The sequence below is a fragment of the Anas acuta genome, chromosome 20 (assembly GCF_963932015.1).
Source record: "Anas acuta chromosome 20, bAnaAcu1.1, whole genome shotgun sequence".
Classification (NCBI taxonomy): Eukaryota; Metazoa; Chordata; class Aves; order Anseriformes; family Anatidae; genus Anas; species Anas acuta.
The window spans coordinates 11,222,317-11,249,248 of NC_088998.1; the positions used below are offsets into that span (position 1 = coordinate 11,222,317).

General features: G+C 48.8%; 1 long non-coding RNA gene across 1 annotated transcript; it reads left to right on the top strand.

Moving 5' to 3' along the window:
* Positions 1–3,403: 3,403 nt before the first annotated feature.
* Positions 3,404–5,557, top strand: LOC137842784 (uncharacterized). The gene is made up of 3 exons (XR_011089213.1): positions 3,404–3,538; positions 3,871–3,962; positions 4,472–5,557. It is a non-coding gene; the product is annotated as an uncharacterized lncRNA (long non-coding RNA).
* Positions 5,558–26,932: the final 21,375 nt, after the last annotated feature.

Consider the following 26,932-nt stretch of genomic DNA (forward strand, 5'->3'; position numbering starts at 1 on the left):
TCTATTAGGATAATAAAAGGCTGCGTTTTTTTTGTGGTAAAATTCAGCATAAAGAGCACGCGTCATTAAATATGGAAATCCAGAATTTTATTAGCAATCTGCTAGATCTGAACTGACGCCAATTAAACAAAAAAGATATCATTTATAAAAAGGCAGAGTTCAAGTTGTATTAAATATGAAATGCAATTTTCTGCTGGTTGTGATTTATTACCGGTGGTACATTGTTCAAAGAAGCATGTTATATTTCAATAGAGAAATATTGTTTATTCATTAATATTTTAAAACTTGCTTATTGCTGTGTATGACTCTCCTGCAGAATGAAACTTATGATTTAAAACATGAATTAATAAACACATTTGAAAGTGTTAGACAATATCATAACCACTCATTTTTCATTTTACTGAGAGCATATTAAACTTTTATAATTCTGCGTGTACTATTATTTTCCAAATAAAGGTATGGACTCTAAATTGCTAATTTCAGGTAAAGATGAGAGAAAGCAATAACATATGTTGGGAATCAGTCACTATGTCATGCTAATACTGGCTCGGTACTTCTGTTGTTACATTATTCATAAATCTTCTGCTTAGCACCACGTCCCCCTGCCAGGTTCCCAGGGTGCCGGAGCGCTTCTGCCCCTGCCGCTGTTTGGACGCCAGGTAGGCGCGCGCCGGAGGGATGCATCTGTCTTACACGTGGCTGTGCATGGCGCACTTAATGCAAGGAAACATTTGATAAAGGCTGACATCCTAAATGAGGCCGAAAATATTTTATACAAAACGTGATAAAGCAATAATGATCTGGAGGCCTCAGGTTATCTTGGTTATTACCTGCACCTACCACTTGAATCAGCAGCATTAAGGGGGCCAGACCCAATCCGTAGATACCTCTGAACTCATTAGTCTTGAGTACTTTATATAGACTAACCTATCAGTTGCTTGATTTAAACGAACCTTTCTTGTATCTTAAAATCTCTCCTGCTGCAGCCTCAGTGTATTACCATAACAATAACCAGTATTTCAATTTTAAGAACTCATTTTTCCTCAAATAGAAAGTGCCAATCAATTTAAAGAGCAGAAGATGCACGCTGCAGAAGCAGGCAGGGGCATCTGCTCTGGGTGTTTCGCCCCGGTGCTTTGCGCCTGTTCCAGCTGGGAAATGCTTTTGGTGCAACTAGCATAGGGCTGACCCCCACCAGGTGGAGGGGATTTACCTTGTAACCTTTAATCGCATGGCCGTGGGGTGGAAATAATTAAGCTGGACGGAAAGCTGACGTTTGGAAAGCTTCCCCAACTGCTGGCGTTGAAACACCAATAGTGCTGCACATGTGTGACTGATGGCAAACCGGAGCCGCCAATGTGCACCTCGGTGGTGGCAGCACCCAGCGTGGGGCCGGTGGAGGCAGGAGGCCCCTCCAAGACCCCCAGGACTCCTCCAGGCCCCCCGAGAGCCCCCTGACACCTGTCAGAGCAGTTTCCCGTTGGCTAAGCGGGGCTGGACATGGCTCCGGTCGCAGGGTGCTCCTGCTTTGCCTGCCCGGAGCAGCCCTGGCGGTGGCAGGGCAGTGGCTGCACCCGGGCTGGGCCGGGCCGCCCGCGCTGCCGGCACCTCGCCTGATTGATGGCGCGGCTGGCGAGCGGCTGTTTGTACAAGGGCAGGCCTCGCACCTGACAGCGTAGTGTAAATTAACTATTCGCTTCTTTGTTGGGCAAAGTGAATCGGCAAACCTTATTACTCCAAGTCAGTCAATTAATTAAAGTTCAGTGCTTAATCAAGTTCCAGTGGTCATACACGGGGCACAGGGATTTCTCTCTCCCAAGCACCATGATCAGAGGTTGGGCGAGACACAGGCCGAAGGGGCCGCGGGGCTGCTCCGTGGCGCCAGGCCCGGCGTTCAGCACCGGCTTCCTCCCCGGGGGGCTCGGGCAGCCCAGTGCAGGCAGGCGCAGGAACGCCTCAGCCCCTCGCCAAGGCTCGGCAGGCCATGAGCTGCAGAGGCCCGGCTGACACCACTGCAGGACGGGGGGAGCTGGGCTCCGCGGGGAGCAAAGCCCCTGAGAGCAGGGGGCAGGGACAGAGCGCCCGGGGCAGACAGGAGGTGATACAGCACGGATGCCGTGGGGCCCCGAGCAGAAAAATGTCTTTCAAATATGCCTGGCTGTGTGTTTTAGTAACTCTCAAGACCATCCATAACTTGGAAGGAGATGCTGTCCAGTGCACACGGGCAGGAGATTCAATTAGATTTCTCTCTCTCCTGCTCTCTCCCCAAGAACATGGCACAAGAAGCAATCTCTCTTTTTTGAAGAGTGTAATAACAGAGTGCAATGGAAATGCGTCAAAGAGACTCAGAGAACAGGATCCCTGCTTTAAATCTTGAAAAGCACTCAAGAAAAATATGTTGTTTACCTGAATTTGTTTTTCATAAGGTCTCCCAGTGGATTAATAAACTAACCTTTCGTCTGTGAACACCTGGTCCTACACGCCATCAATAACGCAAGCTTCACCTACTGCATTAATACACCGTTAGTGTGGAGAAGCAAATTGCAGAGATCTAGATGGAAGGTACCAAAAAGAATGCCCCCAGACCAGCAGTGACCCGGGGCGCTGTGCTGCCTCTGCCCCTCGGGAGGTTTGTCTGGCCTCCAGAACGCGGCAAGTGGGATTTGTGCCCCGTGGCCCTGGCGCTGTGGCTCTGTGCCGCACGGCTCTCTGCAGTGCCCTACGGTGCAAACACAACTTGTAAAGTACTGGAAGGGCATTTTTAGCTGCAAAATATACCTGCAACAACAGTTAGGGCTGGGTAACATGTTTCTTTACAAACTCTTTCATTCTTTTTTGCAGCCCATAACTCAGTGGTAAAATACAACGTGCTCTGGGGCTGACAGTCTCCTAACAAGATACAGGCTAAAAGAAAGCATGGTGCAAGTAAAGCCTACGAAGTTCAGATGTTGTCAAATGGTAGCTGCAAAATGTACAGAAGTGTGGCAAGGCACTGGGCTTCCTCATGAGCTGGTGGTGAACAGAAGGGCTGTTTTGGGGCAAGGCTTTTGGGTAGGCTTCTCCGCACATGGCACAGTGCCCATGGCCAGCACAGCAGGCGCTTCACACCTCCTGCGCTGCTGCTCGCCCCACGGGGTGCAGGGTGGGACCACTTCCACGCTGCAAGGAGACCCCTGCCCATCGCACCCAGGCTTCAGGAGGCCATGGGGGAATTTTAAAAGGACAAAGTGCCCCAAAAGCAGCATGCTGGCAGCAGCACACTAACACTAAGGGAGTCTGTAGGCTCGAGAGCCTGGCATCCCTTAATTGATTGATAGGCTAGGACTGTCAGCGCTTAAAGAGATAATTCAATTTATAAAATCCTATTAAGTGGTGAAAGATTTTTTGATTGTTGAATTGTTTCCTATGTTATGCCAGTCATTTTGGTCCCTCTCACTTGGAAATCCGCTTCCCATTTATGAAAGGGCTGGCGATGGACTCGCTCTTCATCTTCCCTCAATGCACAGAGCCTGGGCAAACAAGGGAAAGGCAGAAAGAGGTGAGGAATGGAGGTGAAGGACAGGCCCCCATGTGCCACAAGCCCCACATCCACGCACCCTTGTGTGTGGCGCGGGAACAGCCCACGGGGCCCTGTCTAACCCATGGGGCTGTGAGAGCTGGGTGCAGGTGGGAGCCCCCAAGTCGCCATGTGGCAGCTAAAGTTTCTTTTCTATTCGCAGTGTGCTCTTTGTTTCCATCCACCACCCCCACGCTGATGCAAACTCCCCTCTTCAGTTTGTTTCCATAGAAATCCTCAGCTGTAAATCCTTAAGTAACTTTTTTTTTTCTTTTCTTTCTTTTTTTTTTTTTTTTTTTTTTTTTTATTTATAGTGTGCTATTAATGTCCTTTCAAGCCGAGGACTCCAGGAAATGAAATAATAGAAAAGGCACCACTTTGAAATGCATCCAGGCATTTATTGTTAGTAAGTGAAAAAGTAACATGAACATTTAAAGAAAATATTGGCAGATAAATTGGGTTTTAAAGAAAATATAATTGGATATAATTTCTGCTTCATCTAGTTAGATATTTATTGTTTTATTGACTTATTTTCTTTTATTTATCATAAGAAGCTTAAGATGAAATTTAATTTGTTGATATAGATATATATTTTCATAGAAAATTTGGCATTTCAAATGTTATCTAAGATACTACTGGCTTTGATAAAACCACACAGCTTTTGCAAGGGTTTGCCTTAAATATTTCCAATCTCAGTAAATATGAAGTAGTCTATATAATCATAATTATCATAACAATTAGCATTATTCTAATTAATGGGCAGGGCTAATGGCAATGCATCCACGTGGAAAATCAGTGCTTTCTGCATATTTGAGTTCTTCCTACAGTTTTTGCTGAGATATACAGAATTCAAGCGTCTGTTTTGGAAACAACCCCACCTTAAACCCCAGGCTGTAACATCTCCATCCCTTTCAGGGCACAGATGACGCCTTTTGCCTGCGGTGGGCTGGGGAGCGGAGGTCTCATTTTCTTGGCAGCCAGACAGACTGAAGCGGCAGCACCATTGGAGGCAGACGCTTTCCATTAATCTTCATGGAGAGGGTCAGCCTTCAGGAGATGTCACCAGGAGGCTGCAGTGCCACCGCTGCTGGAGTGGGAGGTGCTCCCTGGGCGCTTGGTGGTCCCGTGGGCCAGAACTGAGCTCCAGCCCGCGCTCGGCAAGCCCCTCTGGCTGCATTTCCCCATGAAGTGAAATGCCTGCTTTGGGAGGGTTGAGCACGGCGAGCTCTTGGCTGCAGGGTGCCGAGGGGCTGCACGACATCTTGGTGCTGGGGCTCAGCACCCGGGGCCCCGCTGCCAGATGCCTGCCCCAGCGCTTGTGGGGTTGGACACCATTCATGGCATTCCCCTGAAGGCGGCCGGGGGAGCCCAAGCCCCCTCCTTAGCTCTCCCCAGCCTCTCCGGCACCGTGCCAGCCTGGTGACCTCCCTACCACGTGAGCGTGGGGTCATTGGGACTGAGAACAACCCAACTCGTAACACAGATGCTGCCAAATGACCTCCAGATGGTAATGTTTTTTGGATTCAAACCAGCTCTGCAGAGGTGAAAGGCTGCGTGCTCCATTACCAGCCCCCTGAGTCACCCAGTCCCCCTGAAATATGTCATGCACACTTCAAACCTTTCCCATTTTATAGTCAGATTTAACTGCTACACATAACAGCTTATATCAACAACATTCGGAAAAAATGTCCTATGAAGAACAGGCCTGAAACGGTAAATATTTAACAGGTCCTTTCTGTCCTTTCCTTATATGTATTAAAATAATTAGTTTAACAAAGAGGACTTTGTTCCCCTGTGTTTGAGCCGCGACGGTGTCTGGCGCAACAGTGCAGCTGTAATTCAGTCTCGAGGTTTTGCTGGCATTTATACATGCTGCTTGGAGCTGCTCTCTCAGTTTATAGTGTCAGCAGAACATCTTGATTGAATTACAACCTTGTATTCAGTTAGGAGCCATGTATTATTCTAGATGCAGTTGAGTTGTAGGTATCTGTCTTTGCTTATTTGGGGAGACAGACCCTCAGGAAAAGCAGGAGCCCAGATGCGGGCTGGGTGCTGCCCGCAGTGGCTGCGTGGCTGGGCAGAGCCCAAGCCTGGCTGATGCCCGTGGTGGTGGCAGCAGGGCAGAGCCGGCAGCCGTGGCTCTGGCAGCTCCGTGCTGGCCCCACAGCACCCAGACCGGGGGCGCTTGGCTCGGGGGAGGCCCGAGGCTGTGTGCAGCTGTGGGCAGCTTGTCCGAGGTGGACAACTCACGTCCCTGGGTCTTGTTGTCCCAAACACTCACTAAAGCCTTTATGCTAAGTCTTGCTGAATGCACATGAAAAGGATTTATGCCTTGTGGGAGCATGTGCCTGCCTTGTGTGGAGCAGCTTTGGGCAGGTGGGAGGGCAGCAGTTCCCCCCCAGCAATGGACAGCAGCACTGGGACCAGTAGCGTGGTGGCACTGCCAGTGTCCTTTCCTCTGGCTGCCAGTCCCAGCCTCCTGGGTCTGCCTGCTGGGAGCAGGCTCTGAGGATCGATGCCAAACACAGGTCCTGGGCCAAGGCTGCCTCCTGGAGTGCAGTGGGCAGTTATTTTCCTCCCAAGAGCCTGAAGCTCAGCCCTTCTCACACCACATGCAGGAGCTGTAGTGCACAATGGCTGAGCCCGACTGTGGGTCCCACATGCTGCCAAGCCATGCGGGACCTTCAGCATCCCCAGTGAGCCCTCCAGTCCCACTGGGAGGTGAGGGGAAATCCTGTCCTGCTGCACTGCCGCGCACCACCAGCAACAGTGGCTGAAAGAGACACAAATGCCATGTCAGTTCAGCTCATCCCTCACCACAATTTAGCCTGAAAATCATCTCTGGAAAACAGGATGGGAGGGATGCAGGTTGGGGAGGGCAGCCAGGGTGTGCTGGCCTCAAACCGTGCCTGACTGCCCAGGGCTTCCCTGCACACCCACATGGGCCTCACAGCCCCGGGGGTGCTTCAAGGGGACGCCCTGGGGGTGGCTGCCCAGGGGTGCCATGTCCTGCAGGCGCTGCGGCCCCTCAGGGAGGAAGGTGAGCAGAGGGCACTGCGGGGCTGCGGGCACGAGGGCGGCCCACGTGCGGCGGGGAAGCCGCGGCCCCGTGCAGGGGAAGTCCCTGGGCAGCGCCGCGCCAGGCCCGCTTCCCGCTTTTGTCTGCGGGGCCGGCGGCCGGGCCGCCAGCAGCAGCGGCCTCCACAGCCATTGTCAGCAGGGTGCCCTTCCCCTAATTTGTCATTAATCGGAGACAGCGCATTGATCGGCCATCGTGGGAGCTGGAAGGATTGCAGGCTCAAAATAGTACAGATGCAAATGTTTCAGATGTTAATCTCCGTACTCGCGGTCACCTAGAGGCAGGACCTGGTGCTCGCCGGGTGGTGCCTGGGGGTGCGGTGGAGGCTGCAGCAGGAAAAGGCCTTGCTTGTGGTGGGGTGGGCGTCCCACTGGGGCCATGCTGTGAAGGGAACCATGCTGGAAAACGTGGTGCAGAGCCTCCATGCAGCATCTGAGCACCGGAGTGAGCTGGGGGTGAGCTCCAGGCTGGGACTGTGGGCTGCAGGCGGCTGCCAGGGCCCCGCGCTCTGACAGAGCCCACCCGTGCAGGGCCCACAGCGTCGCCGTGGCTTTGCCCTTTTCTTTGTGTCCCGGGCACCGCAGGCGCCTCGGCCCTCCTGCCTGAGCCCCCATTAGCTCAGCCTCCGTAATGGGCTTCCTCTCCCATCTGCAGTGCCAACATTTCTAGGAGGATCTATATCTTTCCATAGGCAGTTTGTTTCATCACAGTAACATAATAATGTGCTGAGAAGAGCTCATAGTTGTGAATTAATGTTTAAAAGCTCTCACTTTTGGGTTGTTGAAATGAATGTTAATTTGACAAATGGCAGTCATTGGGATTGAGACGGCATTAACATGGAAATAAGAGTTAACCTCCAGCAGGGCAGATACAAGGTGAGATGAGCACATGCTGCAGAAGCTGTAGTTTTTCACCTGATGCTCATACTGTAAATACTGCTAGTGTCCTATCTATTTATAGAACTGTAATTTAAAGGCTAGTTCAGGAAAATCTGAATGACATCTCCTTAAGAGAAGCAATCGTAGGGTATCTTGGAATATGTCATGCAGCTCTCTGGCTTTCTCTCTCAAAAATACTCATATGTCCACTAAATCAATTTGCCTTTCTCTTGTAACTGCATTTGCGGGGCCATTCTTTTCCATTTTCTGTCACTGTCACACGCTAATTCATGTCACTCTGCGGCGCGGGAGGGCCCAGCCGCCAGCTCCCGGCCCCGCCGCTCGCAGCACGCCGCGTCCCTTCCGAGTGTGCAGTACCCTGCGGCCGCCCGGCGCTGCCCTGCTCTGCCAAACCTGGGTGCGTATGGCAGCAGGTGTGCTGCCTGGGTTTTTTCCTGAACATTCTGATGACTTTTTTCTTTAATTTAATTTACCCTTTTTTCATGCTTTTTGCTTCTGGTTTTCACATAGGAGAAAGGAGAAGACATTTCAAACAGGAAGAAAAGAGAATGCCAAACCCCAGATCTAGATCCACAAAATTTAGCAAGAAAAGAATCTTGAACAACCCTATTTTTTTTTTCTGAGAAAATTCTCATTTTGGAATAAGCCATTTTCACTGAAAACATAATAAATATAATGCACTGGCAACTGGCGCTGGTAGGTACTGGTGGTAGCTGCCACCTCTGCCCCCTTCCCAGCTCATGCCCTGTTGGAGGACTTACTTGCCAGTAATCTTTGGCTTTATGTGCGTCTTGCACAAAAAACAAACAAACAAACAAACAAAAAAACAACCAGCAGCAAAATTCTCCACCCAAAGTTTGCTGTTTGAGGCCTGACACCAGGCTGTTCTCTCCTCCATTTCTTCTCCTCATTAGGAGATCTTGTTCTCCATGGCAGATGCTGTGGGCTCCTTTCCCTGTGGGCTCTGACGCCATGCAGCAGCCGCCCCAAGCAAGCGTGGTGGCAGCCGGGTGTGCTGCAGGAGGAGCACCCCTGTGCTGGGATGGCAGCATTGGGGCTGCCCTGGGGGCACGGGAATGGGGCACGGGAATGGGGCACGGGAATAGGGCATGGGAATGGGGCATGGGAATGGGAGTGCTCCCTGAGCAGCTGCCACCCGAGGTCACGCCTTCCCGTCCCGGCGGTTCCTGAGCTGTCCCCGCTCTCCCTGGCTCACCAGATGAGCACCAGCAGATGGGAGCAATGTTTTTGTTGTGAACAGCAATGACAAGATCAGGAGCTGCATCATGTAACCCTTCCCTCTGCAGAGAAGCTTGTGCTGCTCTAGGGCATGTTGCACACTTAGGAAGGAGGTGCCCAGTGCTCCGCGGAGATTCTGCTGCGCTGCCAGGTATCTCCCAGCACAGACTGAGGTGTGCCTTTGGCATCCTGGGAGAAGAGGTTGCTCCTGTGAGTCCTCTACTTGGTTCTGCCTTCAGAAAATGCCTGTGCCTGACGTCCGAGCTTGGTATGTACACATCTTTACTGTATTTGTGTGTGCCTCACAAAGCAAAAGCCCTACATTGTGGGAATAATTAGAGCAGAAAATCCAGGGAAAAATTCTGAGCTTAGGGCATTGGCTCTTGAGTGAAATTACCCCCATGCAGAGATCTTCTAACGGGACAAATACCTGGATCACCCTCATGTGTTTGATTTGCCAGGAAAGCAGACACATTTGCACAGGTCTCCAGCAAGCCACAGATGTGCCGACTGTCTTCCGAGAGGTAACATTTAATTTGTCCCTAAAGAAACAAGAACAGAAGTCCACATACATTATCTTCACCTCTTGTTTTTGCAGCCGTTGTTTTTGAAAAGTGAAGTAGAGAAGAATATGTAAACCAGACAGGCTCAACCCCACGGAACAGCAGTTTTCTTTTTCTTTTTCTTTTTTTTTTTTTTTTTCCAAATTGTTTAATGTTTTGAAATGTTCTTCACATCTCTAGACATAAATATTCTGACTTGCAGCTGGGAAACTTCCTTCCAAATTGTTTTGTTTGTCAGGTTCAAGTACAAATTTTCAGTTAAAAACCTTCTTTCCTTGACTCTTCATAGTTACTGGCCAACAAATGGAAAAGAGGAAAAGGGAGTGAATTACATGACCTGTCTCTTTTTGTTTATTAAGAACTTCTTTCCAGCATCTGATTCTTACGGAAATATGGTTTCAATTTTCTCTTTGAATTGTGGATCAAGAAATGTTGCCAATACATATTTTTCTCTGTCAAAATTTCATTTAATCTGGAGTCTGTAGATGTCTTGAAAGCCACGTCTCCTCACAGGGTTATTACCGTGTGTGCCTGTTGTCATGTTAGGTTTAAATTGGAATCACATTTGTTCCGGAAAGGCGCAGGCGTTGGCTCTTTAGCAGAACAGCCCCGGGACGTGGGCTCACTCACCTGCGCCCCCCCATCACCACGGGGTCTGGGGCTGTGGCTTCCAGGTCCCATCCTCACAGAGCAGCTCCGTCAGGCCCAGGACCTGCCACGACCCGCCACGGCACCGGCAGCCCCGGAGCTGGCCGCGGCGCTGGAGACCCTTCGGCAGGCACCGCGCCTGCGGGCTGCAGGACCGGGGCTGCAGCCGCTGCCCATGCCCGTCGCTGCAGGTGGGCTCCCTGCACGCCCTCGGCTTCGGCCCCGTGTGACCAGCAAACCCGCCTGCCTTTGGCGGGGCCGTTTGAGCACGCTTCCACCTCTCGGTCCCAATGCAAACCTGATGGTCGGTCGCTGTTTTGCGGTCATGCATGACACTTGCACAAATTCCTCTGTAGAGTTGTGAACAGCCTCAGGGAGATGAATGTCTAGGCAAGGATATGGTAATATCCAGACGAGGGCTTTTTTAAAAGGTTTGATCAAATTGCATAATGTTGAAGGTGACAAGCTTTCCACTGCTTGCTGGGCTCAGGCTGCGCGGCTGGGCGCTTCAGAGCGAATCAGGGCAGTGAGACAGAAGCAGGCACATCGCTTCAGAGCTGCTGGGCACCCACAGCCACGCGCTCTGGTGTGGGGAAGGCTTCCTGGCATCACAGGATGGACATCGGTGCCACACCAAATACATAATCCAAGCAAACAAAAGGCTACAGCAGCTACAGCTGAGACAATTTATTCCCTCTGTTATTATGACTTCTCTCGCAGGGTTGTGGTTTCTCAAGCTATTGCTCTGGCCAAGAACTTTTCCTCTCTCCTTGTGAAGCTGCACACTCTCTTACAGTTGTGGCTGTTTCAGACTTTCAAAGGATTAACCTTTCCCATCTAAATGGGGAGAAAAGGGAAGAAATGACTCACGGTCTTTCTCTAGCCACTGAAAAGAACCACTTCTGATGAAACTGGAACGCTGGAAATAATCCATAGGAATTCAGAAAATGAACCTGTCAGAATAATATTTTAATCAACCCCCTTTTTCCAGCTGGAGCATCAACAGCTCACACTCTTGTCACTTAAAGAACCCCAGCAGCCATCAGAGAACAAAGCAGCGGAGGAGCCGGGCTGCACAGCGCTGTGATTTCCAGGGCAGTGGCTGTGCCTTGGCCTCTGCTCCCGTTAGGCACGCGGGGTTGCAGAGCAGTGCGTCGTGCCATGCGGGGCTCTGGTGGCAGAGCCTCATGAGGGGCTTGGCAGAGGAAGTGCCAGGCAGTGGCTTGTGCTCGAGGTGCGTATGGAAGATGGGGGAGCACAGGTGAACGTCCCCTGGTGTCACCCTGCAGAGGGGTGAGCTGTGCTGTGACACTGGTCCTCACAGCGCACTGCAGAACAAGAGGTCGTGGGCAACGGGCCCTTGGGCTGCTGCTGGGGCAAAGCTTACAGACAAGGCTTTGCGTGTCCGTCTCCCTTGGATGCGTTTCTTCAAAAGAACAATGGGCAGAATGTGAAGGGGATGCTTGTGCTGTGATCGGCTGCCCTGACGTGAGGGGTGGTGTGATCCCAGGTAGAAAATACAGCAGCAACGGGTGACAGTCTTGGCTCCCTGTGCCACCGGCGGTCCGTACAGGCAGTATGAAGGGCCGATCCCACAGCAGCTCCCCTGATCCCACAGGGGCTCCCCCTGGATCACCCGGCCGTGCCTGGCGTGGTCCCAGTGCTCGCTGCCTCCACAGGAGATCCAGCCTGGCAGGGACCGGCGTGTGCCACGCTCGCCTCTAATTGGGCTGCACTGCCAGCATCAGAGCTGCCGCAAACGATTAGGCTCCAGGAGACAGGCAAATATCCAGGTGTGCTGTGAGGTGGGGCAAGAAAATGATTGATACGTGAGCAGAGTGCATTACAGCTGTTCCCTTCATGTTACTTATTAGCAAATTTTCTCCCACCTCATTCCATTTCTCATGTGCTGCCTGTGCAAAGGTGGCTCTTTATAAAGCTGTCTTCCTCATTGTCCACGTTGCTTTTAAGTAACTGACATGCATTTTAAAGAAAAATCAGCAAAGGCTGCATTAGATGAAATGTATAATGTGGCAGCAATTTGCAAAGTATGGCTTCTCAAATAGACCTTTCCGTCTGCTGAGATTCAAAGATCCCAAAGAAATCCAGAAAGTGGAAATGCTGAAAGAGAGGCTGGCTGACAGCGGGCAGTAAATTAGCCACACATTCACAATGCAGTGTTGGGGGGCACAGCAAGCAAATACTGGGGTCGTGAAGAAATGACACACACACACACAAACCAAAACAAACAAACGAAAAAAAAATGAGCTATCTTGTGGCTAGACAAAACAGTATTTATTGTTTTTAGTCCCGAATTCATGATAATTCAGAGGAAGAGATCCAAGACAATTCAGAGAGGATCCAAAAACCAAACCAAACCAAACAAAAACATTTGAAACTGTGTTAACGAGCATTGACTGCAAGGAAACTGCAAGGAAACAGAGAAAGTTTGCTCAGGTTGTTGGTTTCAGGTGGCGTGTGGGAAGGAAGTGATGGGGATGGGCAAATGCCCCCATCTGCTGGGGTGAGGGCAGCACCCGGCAGCAGCAGGGACACGCATCCCACGTGTGCTGGCCGTTCTCCCTGCAGTGCCCAGCGGCCCCGTGTTGGAGGCTCACCAGGATACGTGGGCCACATTACTGGGATAACACCTGAATTATGGATGGCCAACGCCCTGGGTCCACCTCAGCTTCGCAGCAAGCCCCCTCCCCACGCCACTCCGCAGCTCGAGGCTCCTGCCAGCCTGGGGAGCCCCTGGGAGCCGGGGTCTCGGGGTGGGCAGAGCGGCCGTGCAGGACAAAGCGGCCAGGAGCAAAGCAGAGGGCGAGCTGCCTGCAGACAGGGCCCTGCCGTCATGGGAAAGGGAGGAAGGAGCAGCAGCGTGAGGAGCCTGGCCTCTCTGGCTGCGTGCCTATCTGGACATGCCGTTGAGTGTCTCGATCCTCGCACCAAGCCGTGTCTCATCTGGGAGATCAGTTGTGTAAGAAGCAAGGTATCTTTATCAGGTTGGAAATTCATTTCCTGGTGTCGAGGCTGTGAGGACGCTCACAGATAAACCAGGAGGCTTCCGGAAGAGCCTGGGCTGTATAGAAATGTCACTCACTGCTGGAAGAGAGGCTGCCCTTCCCTCTCTCCCGACAGAAGTGTCCTGGGGGCCAGAGCTGTGCAGGATGGGCTGCGTGCAGGCTGCAGTCCCAGCGGCACAGGGCGAGCCAGGTGGGACGCTGCTGCCGCAGCACGGGGCTGGGGGCTGCGCTGGAGGCTCCGCAGCTCGGGGCCTTTCTTCTCCCATGCCTGGACAGCCCTGCGCCATAAATTAGAGGGGAGCATCTTGAAGGAGGCTTTAATCAAAAGTTAGGAGTTGCAGCCAGCATGTCACAGTTCCTCATTAGATTGCCATTATAATGCTCTGTAATTGGAAAGACGTTAATATTGACAGTGTTGTGAAGAATGTCCTGCTTCTCCTTGCATGCGTGGATTTGATAGAGTTGAATAATGGAGCAGATATGATGGATTAGAAAAATTCCTCAGTTAAGGTCCCTAATTATAGAGTTTTACCTGCCCAATTAAGGTGGAGTACTTGAGGAAAAACTATATACTGACTCCCCCTAGACACCCGAGTGTTTGGTACGGTACCAGCAGTCAAAGCAACCCAGTCTGGAGGATTACTGGAATTTTATCCTACTTGAAAAGTCATCTTCCTGATTACCCAACAGTATATTGTGAAAACCTGCTCAGAGCAGAAGCTGAGAGGCTGAAATGGCACTACCAAGTCTTGCTCTTCAAAATGGTCTGCAGCTGCGCAGCTCTTTTATCCCACCTGGGTTTGGACTTAGGAAGCAGGAGTAATGTAAAAGGGCCCTCACCACACCCACAGCCTGAGTTTCCTTTACATTTTCTTCAGCTCCAAGCGATTCCGGAGGATCCCGGCAGCTTAGCCAGGCGGCTCAGGGGGTGGCAGGGCGCATGGCTTCACAGAACCCCTGCCCTGGGAGGTGAAGCAGCAGCGTGGGGCTTTAATGCTTTTTGAACAAGAAGTGATGATTTTCTTTTGTTTTTGGAAGATGTTTTGTAAAAATTGAATGCAAAAAGTCTCCATTTGACCTAGGTGGAACAGGAAGTGTTGTAAGTCATGCTGCTCCATGGGGGCTTGGCACAGAGAGATACAGCGGGGATACTGGTGGGTAAATGGGACACGGTGGGGTGGGAACAAGGCTCTGATGATAATCCTTCTGCAAGAAATTCACATCTGTGGGATGGCCGTCATGGCCAAAGAGAGGCACTCTCAGTGCTGCACCTTTTTGCAGGCGGTGCAAGGCACTGGGAGGAAGGGGAGGCATCGTCCTGGAGACCCCAGATCCCAGGCAGGGGCTGCACTGGGCGGCACAGGGATACGGCCCCCACGAGCCATGGCCCCAGGGCCCAGAGCTTCAGAACTGCAGAGTGAGCCCAGGGACTGGAAGTTCTGTATTTTAGGCACACTATGGTGGTTTTTTGTTTGTTTGTTTTTGAAATAAATATTAACTCAAATGTCTCCATCTCAGGGATGAATAATTGCAGATTTATTTTAACCTTCTTAAAAAAAGGAAATATTGGTCCTGGTGGTGGTCAGCTGGAATGGGAGCCAGCGAGTGACACCCACAGCACCTGCCCAGTGATACCTCCCACAGCAAAAGATTTCAGTAGCCACATCTCTCTGTAATCCCTCCCCTCACTGGTGGAACAATTACCCCATAAATTAGTAAATAAATATTCTTTGTGGGCTCTGGAGTTTGTAACTGTTTACACAAGGTGTTCTTTCTTCTCCAGAGATATTTCTGCAAGGCTGTTGAGGAAAGGAGACGTGCATTGGCTTTTTTCTTTGCCCCTGCCTTCCTTTCATCTGCTCTCGTGATGAATTGTAGGGAAAAACTACCCGAGCCTGTCTGTTTTGGCTTAGATCAGCTTTTCTTCTCATTATAATTTAAGTCTTTAAGGGTCTTCAGTAGGAGCCTGTAAAAGTCAGATCATTCATTCCCGTTGACGCCATGTGTTTCATGGCCATTCCGGCCGTGATTCATGCGGTGGTGCCCGGGACGCGCCTCCTTTGTGCCGCGGCAGAACAATGCCTTTGTGCGCCGGGCTGGCGCGCCCCGGCTGCGCCGCTGAGCAGCAAAGAGTTAACCAGAAAAATCTTGTAATAGCTGAAAACTATGGATTGAGCAAAATCTCCCTGTCAGCTCTCTGTGATTTTGCTGAGAGCACTTGGACATGCTGGCATTGGATTTACAAATTGAAAATCATTAATAATTCTAACCAGGCTGTGATAAATCTGAGATCAGTCTCGATGAACCTGGACACCATTTCATAAATCAAAAAGATTACTTAGGAATTTTTTAAAATCTGACGTCAAAATGTCATGGTTACTAATGGTTTTTGTAGATCTCTTACAGTGATATATCATTTATCTACGCTACATCTAAAATGTGACACTGGGGCAGAAATGTGATGTCTTTAATATCATGAATACATTTTATCCCATAATAAAGGTATTAACAACTTCTTGCTGTGACTTGTACTTGAAGTTCTGTGCCTGATTTAGTGCTATTGTTATCGTATTAACTGTTTTCCCCCCCAAATACGTGCAGGCAAACTGTTGCTTACTCTGTGTGGCACCAGGCCGAGACCTGCCGAGGCAGAGGAGGGGACCCCCGGGCCAGGCAGGCGCAGAGGCACCACCCCGCTGCCCGGCACCCCGCTGCCCCGTGGGTGCTGCCTCAGCAGCCTTGCCTGGGCGATGCTCCAAGGGGACACGCAGGGGGGCCGCCTGCTTGCGGGCTGACCTCCCGGCATGAGGCTTGTCTGCCTGCTGGGCTTGCATGGCACCGAGTGCAGGTGGCTATGGGACACGCTCAGGCTGCAGGGCGGAGCAGCAGCAAGCCTGCTGTTGCTTATCAGCTTCTGGCTGCTGTGGTGGCTCTGCCTGCGGCATGGGGGTAACAGAGCTGCTGAAGGGAGGCGTGTTTTGCAGCAGGCTGCGGGTGAGCTTTGCCAAGAGGGGTCACGGACAGGGACTGTTTGGTGGCTGGCAAGCACAGTGCCCAACCACCTCCTTCCTACAGCACGGAGACGGCGTGGGAAGGCCAGGACAGGTCTGAGCACCTCGCGGTGCTGGTGTGCATGGGAGTGCAGCAGGGTGCATTTGGCATGTGGGTGAGCCTCACTGATAGGGTCGTGCAATGTGGTCATGAGAAAATACAGACAGAATGGAGCTAGCAAGCAGGCAGGGCTCACCTCATAGAACTTTGTTTGACATTGGGCTTTATGGATTTTTTCTACTCATTTCAAGCATGCTGTCCTGAGAAAGGTTCACAAGATGTATGGAATAAAAACCCAGCTAGCAACCTCCAAGAATACCCTGAGAGCCACTCCTTCAACTGATTAATTAAGCTAATGCTTAAAATATGTCACCAAAGATCTAGGTGAAGGTCTAAAATAAGGGGGGAAGCTGCTTCTATGCTGCTTCTCTGGCTGTGCAATCAAGCACAAATGATATTTTCCAAGACTGGCTTGGATACCCTGATCTCCTTGGTGGAACCTGTTTTTGTGCTCTAGGGTGGTCTGCATTTTGTGCCATGTGCTGTATTAGCTCAGACGCTGGAGTACAGACAAAATCCTTGTGGTGGAGGAAGGTGTGTGGGAAGCAGGCAGCACCCCAAGGTCCAGATCCAAACTCACACACATGCTTGGTCAAGGAACACAACAAACTGCTCCAAAAGCCCAACAAGCATCTTGGAAATGCTTTCCTAATTCTGGAAGCAACTGCCTCTCACTGTGCTCACACTAAACAATGTGTGTATGCAGAGGATGTGCGTCCTGGCACCAGGACACGGTTGGGCAAAGTCAAGGTTGGCTTTGCTCAGCTCAGTGCATATGCAGAGGTGTGCAAGTGCATCTGTGCACCCACACCTTTCCTGGCATGGGAAAACGCATAGCCTATGGACGCTATAGCACAGCACAATGCAACTTCCTACAAAGGATTTTATGTTGTAAATAACTTTTAGAGACTTTACTATAAAATGTTACATTGCTTTGGTGCATTCTTTTTAAAAATGAATGGTTCAGCTGTTAAAATTTAAAGAGTCATTCCCAGTCTCTTCCCAGTGAGTCAGAAGCACACTTCCCTTCCAGGGTAACATACAGCTTCCACGCTCCGGGTGTAGCTAAAGAGCTATCAGAGCCTAACAGGTAGCTGAGGAATTTAAAGCAAAGCTTTATGGGGAGAGATTACATTCAGAGGTGAACAAATGGTGGTACCAAGTCTATGCAAAGCAAGTGACAAAATGTAAAAATCCTCCCCGCATTTTGAAGGAAAATATATCTTTCTTTCTGCACTGTTCCCATGAAAAATAGGCTTTTTTATTTCCTTTTTTCATGCTAGGAAATTAATATTTGCCTTTAAAAAAGATTTGGTGGAGGTTTGCATGAAGGTCATTAGCAATATCACTGGGGAATAAAGAAGGGAGTGATTGAAATCGGCATGGGTTTGTTACTCATTTGTGGCTTTGCTTTACACGTAACGTTTTTATTAAGAAAATAATACTTTGGGACTGGTAATTGTGTTGCCAGCTGGGCTGGGGTGGAGAGAGGGAGAAAGCAGAGAGCACTGAAACCTACTATTTATGTCCCTGCCAGGTACAATTCCAGGCAGGTAGATATGGTAAATCTCCTTGAGCTGTCCCCAAAGTCACCCCCAAGCGCTGCAGCTCTTCCCGGCGGGGAGCGCACGCCGCCAGGGCTTTGGCCTCAGGGCCAAGGCAGCTGAGGGCTCTGCTCCAGCCATGCCCCAGCACGGCACAAAGAGCCCCACATCCTCCTGGAAACACCAGGCAATTTCATGGCAACTTCTGTTTATCAGGCAGTAAGGTCACCTGTTTCTGTTCTGTTTAACCCCAAAATACCCGTGGTCAGGAGACAAGCTGTAAAACTCAGGTGAGCTTGCAAGTCTCCTCAAAAATTAGCATAGCAGAGAGTAGATACAATCTGAAGTTGGCTTGTAAAATCTTTTGGAAGGATCATTAAGGGTATTTCATTATCTCCATATTGCCAAGGTCAGGCTGTCCATATTTCCTCTTTAGTGCTGCGATGGGAATATGCCGCGACTGTGGTATAATAGACCAGAAAATGTCCACACTGGGAATGATGGTAAATCAATAAAAACTCATCAATATAACTCCCACTTTCCCAAGGTACTGCAAACAGCCTCAAGTTTGTAATTTACTTACGTATCTTCACCTTTTTCCCAACATTTTTTACACCAACTTCTGAACTTTTTGTCCGTGTAAAATCTTTATGAGAGACAATATATATAAGGGATAAAATGCTTTATTGAAAAGATTATTGATTTTTCTTGGCCAAGCTGCTTGTGCAGCAGCTCCCTGCTGCTCTCCCAGCAGGGAGATCTAAATCCAAGGGGCTCAGCAGCCAGCTGGGAGGCCAACAGGCGTGGTGGGCAGGGGCAATGCCTTCTGCCTGTCTCTGCCAGCAGAGGTGGGGAGAACCAGGGTCTGCAAAGCCAAAACCATACCGCAAGAAAGGGAGGAAGAAGTTCCCAGCTTGGACACAGAAAAGAGACTCGATCATCTCTAGACTGATCACTGATACTGCATCAAGACTGCACGCTGTGCTGTACAAACACCCAAGCAGTACCAAGCATGCTTTAGTCCTGCTTCAGCATGCTTCCTCCCAAACCCACACCACCCAAACCCACACCATGCCCAGGGCAGTTGCTTGTCCCATCCCTCCCATGCTGGGAGCCAGGAACGGTGGCTGATGGCTGCACTATGCTGCCAAGACACACACATGTGCCTCAGAGATCACAACAGCACCTCAGCTTTTTGGGAGCCTCAGTCACACCTCAAGCAAACAGAAGCCAAGAAATGGTTGTTCTTTCTTTCTCCAAAGTACCTTGCTTAAACCCTTCTTTCTTTCTTCTTCCATTTTTTATTCTTTTTCCCCCTCTTGAGATTTTTATTCATCTGCTTTCCTCCCTGTCATCCTTCCACTCTCCACATTAGAGAAAAAAAACAACCTAAAGCCATAAATAGGCCATGTCTTTTTTAGGCTGACAAAGGGACGTACTCATTCTGTAGCACATCCTGCCACAGACAGCTGGACAAAGAGCCATGGTTCCTTCCCCAGCACTAAGGCAGCCGCAGCCCCTGCAGCCGGGGCACGAAGCCCACAGGGTACCAGGCATCTTGGCTGGCAGTGGGTGGGCTACAGGAGCTCATGCCATCCAGCCTGATTTTGAGAGTGCTGAATCCTTTATTATGAGCCAACCACTGAAATAAAACTAATCCCATTTTATTAAAAGCCCAAAGATACAATTAGATCTTGCAGATTACGCAAATGATGGGTAGCCCTCTGACTGTCAGCAATTTGCCGTGTAGACCTCTGTGCTGCTACATTTTGGAAGCTCTGACTGAACACCGGTTAGAGACCCCTACCCCCTCGCATAGCTCTAGAGCCTGAAGCCCTGATAAATATTCCACAAAACACGAACAGCCTATTTTCTCCTGCTACTCTGACCTTTTCCCCAAGATGTTAGAATGTATTTTTTTTGCCAGCTACTGTATGCTTATCCCCAGGGGTCAGGGACCTACAGGGCTCTATTAACTGTCAGTGATTTCTTTTTTTTTTTTTTTTTCCCTGATGTCTGAGTTTACCCATAGCAAAGTTAATGTGTTGAAGAGAGCCTTGGCAGGGGCACTGGACACAGTATCACTGAGGGCATAAAGGCCAAGGAATGGATGGAGGAACCTGGTGGTGAAACTCAATCAGCAAGCAAAGACCTGGATCCAGGTTGCATTTGACAGAAAGAACCCCACAAACACCTTGTGAAAGCAGAAGCAGATGCTTCCTGTTCCCCCTCCACTCTTTGGCCCCACCACCCAGTGCCAGCAGCCCCGGCAGGAGACAGCCACAGGCGGCGCTGGCCAAGGGCTGGGACAGGGAGAGAGACCCAGAGCAGGATCCTGACAGAGGCTCCCAGCTTTGGGGTTGCTTACAGTGCTCAGGCACTCATCTTGGGGATAAGTGCCTTCTTTCATTCTGTCCTCTATTTTCTCATTTTTGACTTTTATGGTTTTTCATTTACAAGTCTAATCAGAGAGAGGCAGCAGGATGGAATAGCGCAATCATTCAACATAGATTAACAATAGAGTCAATAGCCTACAAGTGTTTGCAGCATCCCCCAGTGCTAGCTCTTTGGTGCTGATACTCTAGGAGGTTAAAGCAGAAAGATGCTGCAAATATAAAGCTATTGCTCGAAGAGCTCAGCTAAACACACCCCCCTGCAACACATAGCCAGCAGCGGTCTTACAGCACACGCTGCAGGTGCAGGTTCCCAGGCTGGTGGTTTACAGGGACAGTCAGGAATACACCCTCACGACTGCTCACCACAACTCCGCAACACGGTCCAGGTTGTAATCTACACCCCCTCCCCCCCGGAAAGAGATAATCTGGTTTAATCATATTTGTAAGGGCACACATTGCTGAGCGTGTAAATCCCTACCAGGGAGATCCCAAAGACCAAAACCCCCTATGAGGTGTGTGATTTCAACCAACTGCAAAAGTAATTAAGGGCACAATTCACTAAAGCATTAAAAATGTGTTTTTCTTTCATTTTAGGCACTTGCAGTGTTAAGTCTTGATTCAATATGGTACTTATGCACATCATTCCTCCATGCATGGCTGGTGTATCCAATACTACACCGGCTATGGAGCAGTGTGTTAGGAGCAGACTCCTGGCCACGCACTGCCATCGGTCCTCACCCTGGTGCCCAGGGCTGTGCCCTCACCATGGGAATGCAGCAGTTCTGCCCATCCTGTGGCTTCAGCCTGCTCTGCTCTTGGTACAAACTGGCTTTCAAGAGCTGAACAGCCTAAAAGAGGTTTTAAAAAGCAGTTTGAAGTTAAAAATAGCTGATGTTTTGGAAGCAGCTGAGGTAAAATTCAAGCTTCCACAAGGTTTGTTAGCAGTTGGAAAGTATTTTGAGTACAGAAGTGTGCAAAACATGTTTGCTGTTAAAGACCACAGCTGGAAAAAGCGTCACATTTTGATAACTGCTATACACCTAATAAAATATAATAGATTTACTATCAGCTGAACAATAGATTGGTAAACACAGTAAATTAAATCCCATGATGAAGTTTATTAAACGTCAGAGCAGTGTCTACTGAGACAGGAAGGCTGGAAGTTATCTGAAATTCTGAGCTTGCTGCCTTCATTTTCCATGTTATTTTTAACCATTGTTACCTAAAAAGGTGCAGGCTGTGGTATCTGAATATATACAGACATGCCAGTTCCGTGATGCAACTCACTATGCCTGGCCCGTAATTTACCAGCTTTAACCCTCCTGTGAAATGACATCTATATAAATATTGTTAATAGCACTAACATAATGTTAAGTCAGGTTTTACTGGACTCCCTCATACACCCTTTGGATTTATTAGCTATAGGATTTGAAGTAAATTTTTATTAGCCCAAGTTAAGCCCAGCTACCATGGGTTTGGTATCTGGGCTTTCGCTCCTCCCATCCTTCTTCCTCCATCTGAGCGTGCGCCCCCTCTTCTCAGCCCAGTGCTTCCTCCCTCAGACCGAAATGTCCTCGGATAAATCTTACAGAATGAAATATTTATTAATTTTCCTAACCAATGTTGATCTCATAAATTACCAGGACTTTTTCATGAAATGGTTATTAACATCCATGGCTGTATGTTAATGGCTTATTGACCAAATATGGGATAATTAGACCCTAGGAGCACTGGCCACTGTGATCTATGAGAAGCAAATTTGGCCCTTATTACACCAATGACCTATTTAATATCTACTGATGAATTTAAGGTAGAATCACAGGCAGAATTTGTTTCAAGGAGCTGCCCTCCAATTAACGAGCAGAAAGATTCTTGTATAAAATCTATTGATCCAGGAAAAAAATATTAACAAAAATCATTTTTTGTAAGTGATGATTAATTGGCTAAATAAGTGTTAGACTGAGATATACCAAGAAAACACTGGTAACCAGATATTTCCTGGGATTAACAAAACAATGTGTCTGTTTGACTTGAGGGCCCTGCCTTGTCTCCCAGCTTTGAAGGACTTAAGCCCTAATTTATACTATGAAGATATATACTAATATTTTCAAAGAATTTAAACATTTATCCATGCTGCAGCTTCAGGAACAATTGTTTAGACCTGCTGCAGATGAGCGAGCTGTGTTTGGTTTAAGTTCCCAAGCATGCTGTATACTTGGAATGGGAGAGTTAGCATTCTGCTCACTGCTCAAGGAGACCTTTTCCTCTGTCATCTTACAGTATTTAAAATCAAATTAAAGTTAAAAGAAAAAGAATCAAAGCAAAACCAGAAAGGAAGGAATACTGTTTGTTTGAACTACTTGCGCTATGCCTCATTGTAGTCAGGATGTGCAAGTCTGAACATAGTTTAAAAATTAAGCTGCTGATGTTTTTGTGAATAAAAAATATCCCTTAGCATATCCAGCAGTTAATTTGCATGCTGATCCTTTGACCCTGAAATATTTCTTTAGAAATGCATGTAGTTGATACTGTTACAGCCACATCTCAATCAGTAGAGAGGACTTAAGTGAATTCATCATTGTTCTGGAGCCCCAGAAATGCAGTTCCAGTGATGCTGCATGTTTGGCTGGACCTGGCTGCCCCATGCCCCCAGCTGCAGGGAGGTCAGGGCTCCCTTTTCCCTTTGCTGCTCAGTCCAGCTTTAAGACACAATTCTGGCTGTTTACTGAGCTCGCCTGCTTCTCCTTCAGTCTAGAATGCCACAAATGAGGAGAGACTGGTTTGGCAGCTCATTGTGGAGATCCTGCAACAAAACTGATGAGAGAGAGGAAACAATTTATTGCCCCAAATAAATGCTATAGTTCTAAATATCAGGCAGCTACCACTCTTTTTATCCCTCTCACTACAACTTTTAGGTCCTATGCAACTTAATAGTAATCTTAAGCTCTTTCTTCCTGCCAGATTCAGTTTCTCTGTAGGAAAGGGGCATGCCCAGGAAGGAATCAAATATTGCTGCAGCCCAGAGCACTGCCAGTTCTGGCAGCTCACACCTTGCAAAAACTCCAGGACACCACAGCACGGAATCTCAACCTCCACTGCATTACACAAACAAAAGCTTTTCACAGCAGCTCCTCTGCCAAGCCTACCTAAAACAGAGCTCTCCTGGGCTGAGATATGTGCAGGCTCCAGCTCCAGGCTGGGCTGGGCTCAGCACTGCGCTCAGCCACCCTGCTCTGGGTGCCCATGGTGCTCAGACACATGGTAGAGCAGCAAGGCATCACTGAGGTAAACTAAATCCAGTAATAAACATGGAGTGCAGGAGTAGACTGCAAGGAGTAATTCACAACAGCTATTGTACCTCTTCATTTCACTGTGCTAGAAAAGATTGCCTGGAGGTAGATAGTGGAAACAGTAGAAGGTGAAATAAGAAGGAAGTTTCCCTAACTCAGCTGAGGACAAGCTTTATAGACTAATGAAGGGACAGATGACACAGACAGAAGAAAAATATCACAAGAGATAAAAAGGAAGAATTAATATATGAAAAATGAAAGCAAACAGATTAAAAAATAGAAAGCTACACAGCACCCCCTTTGCTCACATATTATTCCCTAATTACAGACAAGAACCCAGGGACTGCACTCAGACACGCAGTTTTAATCTTTTTTATACCCTTTTCCTGCTTCTTTTGTCCTCTCCCAAAGGATCTACTAACAATGTCCACCAGAAATGGACACAGAGGATACCCAGGGCTCCTGGTGTGCCCCACAGAGATGACCTTACCCAGCATCCCAGCTTGGGGGGCCAGGGCCAGGGCCGGGGCTACAGCCACAGCCTCTCTTCTCTTCCTCAGCTACCCTAGGGACACAGCTAGGCAGGCACCTGGTGGCTGAAGGGCTTTAAAAGCTCCCCAGCCCCTCCCTGATAATTCAACTGCAGGCAGGTGAAGGGGGTGCTAATCACGATGACCTATGCAGGACAAGGGATGACAACCTGGGGAGGTGGAGAGGGCCTCTGAATCCAGCCAAGGGGCAGCCAAACCAGCAAACATGAAGAGTTCACAGCCTGCAGGGGCTGCCTGAATCAAAGGGGCTGCAAGCCCTGTAGTGCAAAGGAGATACAGAAAATCTGGTCCTTGGAGCAGAGTGTGGATGCCACGGTGCCCAGTCCTTCAGCTCTCATCCAGCTGGGCAGCCGAGCACCAGCTTTGTGCTCAGCTCCCCCCAGTGAACACTAGTACTAGCCAGTGAACACCTAGATCTAAAAATTAAATGCAAAGAAAAGACAGAGAGTTTCCTTTCCACCACCTATTTAGTTCAGAAGAATGACGCTGTAATCCCTCCCGTTCTCACCCAAACGGTGCCACTCCTCGTGTGTCACCTGGCAGTGCCGGGGTCTGCGGCTGCACCGAGCTCCCCTGCGCCCGCCTGTCCCCACCAGCCTGTGCAACACTGCCGTGCAGTACCTCTTCCTTCCAAAATATACTTTCCGCTCATGACAGGGTGTAAGAAAGAATAGGTGCAGATTTTAACCTCTATAACAGACACTAAATCACATATATTTGTTTTCCTCTATGCTGGGAAAATGTCCCCGAGGGAAGCATGTGAAATTTGGGCTTTAAAAGCACCAATTTAGCTATTATGAGTTTTCTATGCTTTTTCTATTCAGGGAATGTTTGGCTTGAATACAGTATGTAGAAGAAATAAGATCAGCTCAACTGTTTTAAAGCTGATTGACACCTTGGGTTTTTTCCCTTGTAATCTGAAGCGAACGAAAAAAAATATAAAGGGAACCAGACACTCATTTAAAAGAAATTATTTCTTTGCCTACAGTCCCTGATCAGGGCTGCCTGTGCAGGGAGAATGAGATCTCATAAAAAGCCTTTCGAGGGTTCTTTTTCACATCATTTTGGTTCAGGTTTTGGTGGCAGATGAACTGTATTTCATCAGAGTTTAGAGGAAATTCAAAGCGAAGTTAAGGAAGTTGCTGTAAATGAGAAAAAAAATCCCCAACAAACCCTTTCATTCTAGCTTAACATATCAGCCAAATCAGGAAACAGCTGTACCAGAAATATTGTTTTTAATAACCAGAGAAAGGAGCGGCGGCGCAGCTCTCGTTGGAACAGTGACCCCCGATGGCGAGAAAGGCTCGGGCGTGCGGCGCGAGGGAGCCGGGGCCGGGGGCGCCCTGGCGGGGCGGGGGCCCGGCAGCACCCCGGGGCTCCGCGTGCAGGGGGCCGCGGGGCCCCCCCGGGACCGTGCCCCGTGTCCGGTGTCGGGGTGCACGGCGGGGCCGGGCCCCTCCCGGCCGGGCCCCGCTCCTCGGGGCGCAGCAGCCCCCGGCGCTTCCCCGGCACCCGGCGGGGCCGCGGCCCCGGGGGGTGGCAGGGGCCGGGGCCGGGGCCGGGGAGAGCGGAGTTCCCTGCTCCAAAAAGGACCGGGGGGGGCGGTTGCGCGGTGGCAGCCCCGGAGAGCCTCCAACCGGCGGCTGAATTTCTTTGTATTTCCAGTTCCAGAGCTCGAAGGGCACGGTGCAGTAGGTGCAAGAGATTTCCTTTCTTTCTGGTCAGTACTCATAGCCTTGTGGTTGAGCGGTTTGTTTATCCTGACAGAATGTCATCTGGTTTGGCTTTGATTTTGCAAATAATCCACCTCCAGCTACGAACGCTCTCGCTCTGAGATAGCCTTAACTTTTGTACCGCCACGGGGCACGGGATGATTTCCTGACAGTTAAGGGGAGATGAAAGGATTTTTGTCCTTGTCCTTTTCCCTTGTTTTGAGACATAAACAATAAAGTTTAAGCATTCCCGCAGAAAATTTGGAAAAATGTGAGAAGACAGTAGAGGCCAAATAATTATCCATAATCAATACAGTTAAAGTCAATGGACTCTGCATGTCCTTTTCTAATAGACTTTGTTCTGGGTTGTACCTTGACAGTTTATTTAGAAATATGAACTCTGTAAGGAACGGCTATTTGACTATGTAATCTTGTTAAACACATAAATTCAGTTGGTCTGAAGTCTATATCATTGAAGCCAGCTGGAACTAAATATTTTGATAGCTAAAAAATGGTTCATTGAAGAAAATTCTGAAATAATGGGACTAATGAGTTGCCAAGAGAACTGTTTACATGGGCCTAAGTGAAATTATCATAAAACAAGGGAAAAGAAATTTTTGACCCACATCTTAAATTCTTGCTTAGTCAAGTTATGCAGACAAATAGATTATATAATGGGACATATTTGTAAAATAAAGCTGATTAGTGATGTTGGTGTCTTATACAACCTACGTCCAGCATTAAATCAGATTAATTTATAGGTGATTTTGTTGATGAGCACACACTGATGCTCCCATGGTATGAATTTCAATAACTTGCTTTCCTCTTTGGAATCCATAATTCTATTATTTGAGACACTTCATTGTTATAGATAACACATTTTAAGTGATATTATTTATGCTGTTTCGTCTTGTCACTTAGGTTCTTGCTCAAGTTCATTAATGTATTGTGCTCCTCTCTGTACAAGAGGGTGCAGTGAGAGCAATTGATTTTAAGTCCACATAATGACTGATGATATCATGCATGTTTACCGCTTTGACACTGCAGACTAGATGCTAATGCTGCAGAGATAAACATGATGTCATTTTATGCAATTAAACACTTAATATAGAGCAGGTAATGATTTGGTAAGCTTGGCACATGCAAGCACTGGCTTTTAATCTTATTAACAGGAGCGGGATGACGCCACAAGTGATAAACACATACCCGGGCTGGATCATTAAAAAAGTCTTTTACAGGCTTGGGTCATTCTGTTGTGATGGGATGAAGATACCTAAAATGTGTCCCTAGCAGCTCACGAGCAGCTTCCAGAGGATCT